Source organism: Haliotis cracherodii, unplaced genomic scaffold (assembly GCF_022045235.1).
Source record: "Haliotis cracherodii isolate W230 unplaced genomic scaffold, xgHalCrac1.p SCAF_18, whole genome shotgun sequence".
Taxonomy (NCBI): domain Eukaryota; kingdom Metazoa; phylum Mollusca; class Gastropoda; order Lepetellida; family Haliotidae; genus Haliotis; species Haliotis cracherodii.
The window spans coordinates 14150224-14156765 of NW_027266273.1; positions in this window are offsets into that span (position 1 = coordinate 14150224).

Here is a 6542-nt window from a genome sequence, read left to right on the forward strand (position 1 = left end):
AAAAGCTACCGAGCAGAAGTAAGTAGGTCAAACTGTATTTTCCATACAGCTTATTATACTAAATATTTAACAGTGCTCTGTTGGACACATGGTATCGTGGTTTCGTTGTTAACGTGGTGGTGACTGATGTGAATGGACAAACTTCTATGGCCAAGCGAAGGGCGGATCCAGCATTTTTTTTAAAAAGGGACCCGCCTATGTATGTTGTCACTAATGCTATTTCTTATTCTACAAATTTGTAAAAAGGAAATAGTCATATTTTTTAAACCACGATAAAATGACGCAAAGGACTTACATTATTATACTCATAATCGCGGAGTCCTTTGGAAGATAGCAATTATAAGTATGTGACGGTATGTAACGAATTAAAATAGTAATTAAAAATAACAAAAGATTATTTTTTAGGTAACATTCAAGAACTTCTTCTTTCAGTATTTTACCCCCGTTACTCCTTTCCTAATAATCATTTTATAACCTAACATATGAATAATATGTATATGACTGATATCTATGTGACAGGTGATAATTTACACGGCGAAATGGTGTAGAATCTACCACCTCCAGCGTCCTGGCGTATGCAAACCCATCTTCATGAAGTCCTTGTCTGCTCTACACGGAACCTCGCAGTCAGAATTAACATGCAATTAAGCAGCCCAGGTCAGTTTTCACCGACACGCGGGGGAAACAGCACGTGAATTCATGTGTCGATATGCATCCCATATTCGAAATTCGTGCTAAAGCGTTTCAGTTTGTGATATATGAAACTAAGCTTATCCTTGTTACGCATGTACATCATTGCTTTGCTAACTGAAAGTAGCACATCAAATCCAAGTCCATATTTGCATATCAAATTATTACTTTTGCCCATCTCTCACCACAAGGTCTCTACTCAATTTATTGTGTTGTCTGGAAAGTAGCACAACATATTCAGGGGACGTTACTGACCGCGTGATATTTCAGATTTCCGCTAAGAAATATTGTGAGCGTGCGGTATGACGAATGGCCGATGACTCTGGAGATTAAAGCCGCGACATTCCGATTAGGATAGAAACCGCATAGGGCATTGGAATGGAACTGTATTGGAAAAATAAATGGATACACGACAAGCAGATTAACACAATAAAAGGTCAAAGCATTCGACTCTAGACTATGTACAGTGTCCACACCATCAATTTTTCATTACAATCTATCACAAAACGTATTATAATCTCAAATACTTGACATAAAAACCTTTGATCAACCGAATATAAGATTCCCAGCCTCTTTTCATTATTATTGATCTTAAAATGTTAATACACATGTACATACAAACACTATACACATACTTAGCTCAGAAAACGTTGAATGCTTTTTCTTAATTCTCCACTTTAACGCAGTACGTCTCAGTCTATGTGAACTTTTTTAAGATTGTCCCCTGTATGTTTTCACACACATCACCCCATTCACCAACTTAGTAAGTCTCATTTTAATGTGTAGGAGGTTTCTTCGGTGTTTAAAGCCGCACAAAGCAATTCCAGCTATATGTACCATGCAGTCTATCCAGTGATCGATATTATGAGCAACGATCCACGCCGTTTGGTGAACGCTGCAACGCCATCTGCCATGTCACCGAGCCCATCTTCCCGAGGCAAGGGAGTTAGGTGACTGTAGAAGTCCAGCTTCAACTGGACATTTATAGTCAGTCAGTCAACTCCCTGGAAACTGAAGTTTGATAGTCAATTAACTCCGGCCCTTGCCTCGGGAAGACGTGCCGAGCCTGCCCACCTGATCCATTCCGACCCCTCTTAAAGTATATAGGTTGCTGGGGATCAGAATCCTCGGGGGTTTGTTATGCTGCAATTTCACTGACATTTCAACAATACATACATCAAGTTTAATGGCGTTAGCCATACATCACGAGCTACTTGACCGTGTGACCCCCGTCACTTCAGTTAAATGATGAACTATACGGCCACTGTAAGTGCATGTTAAAACATCCATGCTAATCGTAGGGCAAATCAATTAAACTAAATATATATATGTCTTAGAATTCATGATAATCTTTGATATACGTGTGAGGTCCTGTGAAGATTCGGGTTACAATAGGTCTTCAGCAACGAACGGGCCATGCAGGCGACTATATGCTAGTCGTAAGAGGCGACTGACGGGATCGGGTGGTCAGGCTCGCTGACCTGGTTGATGCATGTCATCGTATCCCATTTGTGTGGAGCGATGCTCATGATATTAATCAATGGATTGTCTGGTCCAGACTCAATTATTTACAAACCGCCGTCATATGGTTGGGATATTGCTAAGTGCGGCGTTAAACAACAAGCACACAAAACACACAAACAAGGAAAGCCCGTGTCATTTCTTGTTCAAGGGCTGGTTGGTTTGCTGTTTAACGCCGCACTCAGCAATATTCCAGCTATATGACGGCGGTCTATAAATAATCGATGTACAATGTTAATATCACTTGATCTGATCCAAACGATATCTCCACGTTGGAGCCAGTTTTGGATGATATAAATATATATGTGTATATGTGTGTGTGTGTGTGTGTGTGTGCGTGCGTGCGTGCGTGCGTGCGTGTGTGTGTGTGTGTGTGTGTACCAACAATATCACTTTTGTCTGGCCTGATTTCTTTGTTGTTTAACGAAACACTCAGCAATATTCCAGCTCTATGACGCGGTCTAGTTGTAGATAATCGAGTCCAGACAATCCAGTGGTTGACATCATGAGCATCGACCTACGCAATTGGGATACGATGACACGCATCAGCCCAGTCAGCGAGCCTGACCACGTAATCCCGTTAGTCACCTCTCACGACAAGCATTGTTGCTGAAGACCAATTTCAATCCGGATCTTCAGGGGGGTGTCCGACCTGAATAGCGTCTGTGCATGTGCGTTATTATTCAACCTCCATTTCCTGGATTGATGCAGTCGATGTTATGTGAGAGAATATGGTTAAACGTCGTTCATGCAGTAGTATGGCAGATGTCGACCTGTAAAACCGATACCCACCAGCTGTGTCCATGCATATATTTAACACCGTAGTCGAAGGGATATACACAGACAACCACATGTGTTATATACTTTAAAGGAATATACAGACAGTTAACATGCTATGTAATTGTTCAAATATTATAGGATATTTCGCTGCATTTTAATATAAACTGTCGGGTAAAAGAAAGTATACACTTGAAAACTGGATTTGACCAAAAGAATTACAAACGTTATCAAAACGTAACTGACTTAAAACAGTCGCTGAATCACTACAAACCTAAGTCCAAAACATAGCTATGACACCCGTATAAAACACCATCGAATCACAATTTATTGTTCTATTTTAGTTACCATCACACATGGGTGTGTCATGTACTTTACATCCTTTTGTCCTGTAGTTTAGTACAGCATTGACGGACATAATGATTTATGTATGTGCACAGTTGGCGATCTACTATGGGGAAACAGCTGTCTCAACAATATGTGCTGGGTGTTCATTTCACTGCTAGTGTAAATATCGATCAACCAGCCCGCACTGGCTTCTCGCATTTAATGTGTGATACGAAATAAATTGTTTGTTCAGAATTATTTATATGTTCAAACGGAGAAGTGCTTTTGACCATGTTGACATGTTGTGTTTGTTAATTGTGAAAACATAAATATATTTGACGGTGTTCAGTAAATAAATAGTGTGTTAGATACAGATGGGAATAAATAGATTGTTCTAATAGACACACCCATACAAATAAAATGTACACATTATCAAAAGTTCATATGAACTGTAAGCGTTCTGCGTCTCCAAGGCAACGGTAATGTTTGAAATACACGTGGAGTTTACTGAGTCACACAATTCCTATTGACACACAATAGGCAAAACCTCTTTAATGTAATCGACACAAACCAAGCTATTAGAGTAGACATAACTCGGTACTTAGGAGCAATGTCCAGCTATTTATCATCAACAATGTCAAAGATTAATCCAGGCACGATAGTTTAAAGAGATCATGTAACATGACAGTGAGTGAGTGAGTTGGGTTTAACGCCGCTTCGAACAATATTTCAGTTATATCGCGGCGTGTCAGCTTGATGTGTGAGGAAAGCGCGAAGTGATGCAGGTCTTTGACGTTTACCACATCGGTGAAATACCTGAGCAGGATATTGTGCTGGCAAACCTAGAAATATAACCAGACGTGTCTGTCATACAGACCCTGATACAAATATATCCAATACAGCCCATGCAAGTCTATAATGTTTGGCAAGTCTAGATTACTGCAGTATCTGAAAATGAAGAGAGTCTCTGGGCTCCTTTTTATTATATTTTTATCAAGATCATTTAACAACTATTTCTCCTGTAAGATATGTTCATTTCAGAGACCAGACGTTAGTATAAACGAAGACATAAAGGAAGAATCTTGATAAACTGATCTGTCGTTTGTTTGTGTTGACTGCCATCAATTACTGGCTGACCATCGTTAACCTGTCTGAAGAGAAACCAGTTTATTGTTTGTGCGCCCACGGGTCATGCCAGGAAGATAACTTATGAATAGTTTTGATTATTTTGAAGACAGCCTCAATGCATGTTGTCCTTGTCATAAGGATTTGAAAATGTTTTTTTCATTACCGATCATCCAATCATAGACAACCCATCACTTTGAGATAATGACCGAAATTTTATACTGCTGTTATTGATGCAAGAAAGAAAAAGGGTATTGTGAATCCCCAAAGAGTGAGCTTGGGTTAACGCCGCTTTCAGTAGTATGTCAGTTATATCACATCTTCCCGAAGCAAGGGAGTTAACTGACTTTAAAAGTCCAGTTTCCACCCTTGCCGAACTAGGCTGGAATTACTGGTCTCGATCGTAGCGCCACCGGTGGCTATTACCAGTTATGTCCCTTCTATGCTTCTCCTATTGACCAATCAGATTCAACCTCTCGTATCACTTGCGTTTGCTTCACAGAAAATGGTGGCGCCCAGTTAGGACGACCTGATCGATAATCAAGATCTATGTTGTGATAAAAGGGGTCTTACATCGCGAAATGCACCAAACACGTGAGCACCTTGATTAAAAACATGAAAAGATTTGGAAAATATCTGCTGACAACGAGTTGGCGGTGCACATGCTTTGCAAATCCTGCAATCGACCAAAATCTGCACGACAGTTTACGAACCGGATTTACGAACCAGCCAAAATGTAAAAATGTAACTTTTATAGTCAGTTAACTCTCTTGCCTCGGGAAGATGGTTATATCATGACTTGTCAGCTTGATGTGGAAGGGAAGCTGATGCAGGTTGTTCAGGTTTAGCACGGGATGGCGCTAAACTGCATCCTTCATGAACCGTTACACGTTGTGAGTGTCTCTACAACCAAGTAAGGGTAACAGTTAGTGCCAGAAATAAACTTATCTTATTCAAACATCTATAAACTGAGGAGCAAAACAAACTATACCTCTCAGCTGATTTTAAAATGTTATTTTTATTATTTTCAATCGAAAATATCTTATTATATTAAACATAACTGTTCTGTCGCGTAATCAGCATTTCTGTGATAGGCATTTAGGAGTTGGAGTACTAAGTAAGGATATCATTTATAGATGAACAACTTCTTTATTACAATTAAGAGCGACGTTTCGGTGTAGGTTCTAATACCGTTATCAAGCAAGCTTAATGAGCACTCCAAAAATACTTCTACATTACGTTTTAAAATATAATTTATATAAAAGAAATAATCCGCATAATACACAACTGCTGATGGGTATCTTAGACATCTTATCTTTAAATCTGCTTTTTTCGGCACATAGTTGCATCATTTCAAACATGGTATTGGCCATGAGGTTATAAATTCAGTTCCTAGGCGTCTTTGAACAAATATATTTTTTATTCAAAATTACAAAGCCACAGATAACGTTTCACAAACTGTTACAGTTAGTGAGTTAATATTTAACGTCACATCGGCCATGTTTCAGCAATGTCGTGATGGGTACAAACTGTTACAGGAATGAGTGATGGTTAAATAGACATAATCAAATTTAACAACAGTTCTTCTTATTTCCAATATCATTAAAAAAACAACTCGCAAAACATGTACTTTCTTTTGCCCCTCCGTTTATCTACAAAATATTGTCATAAATTAATGAGCGTAGTTTTATGCTGCTTTAGCAATATTACAGCAATATCACTAGATACCAGAAATGGGATTTACACATTCGATCCCTTTGAGAAATCGAACACGGACCTTCGGAATGCCGAGCGAACGCTTTAACCAATACACCCCCGCCCCTTATATCCAGGAGACTTGACTCGGCTTAAAAAAATGTAGTTTATCGTTTGTAGTGTTGATCCATTTCTGCCCAGCTAACAATTTCACGTTGTGACAACGTTGTGGTAACGTTAGGGATATTACGTCCATATAACGTTATTCTGTATGTTGTCACAACGTCATGGGTTAACGTTGTGTTACGTCATATTCATGTCGTCACAACGTTGTGATAACGTTGTATTTAACGATGCGGGAACGTTGTATTTTTACGTAGTGGGAACGTTGTAGTTCACGTTGTGGT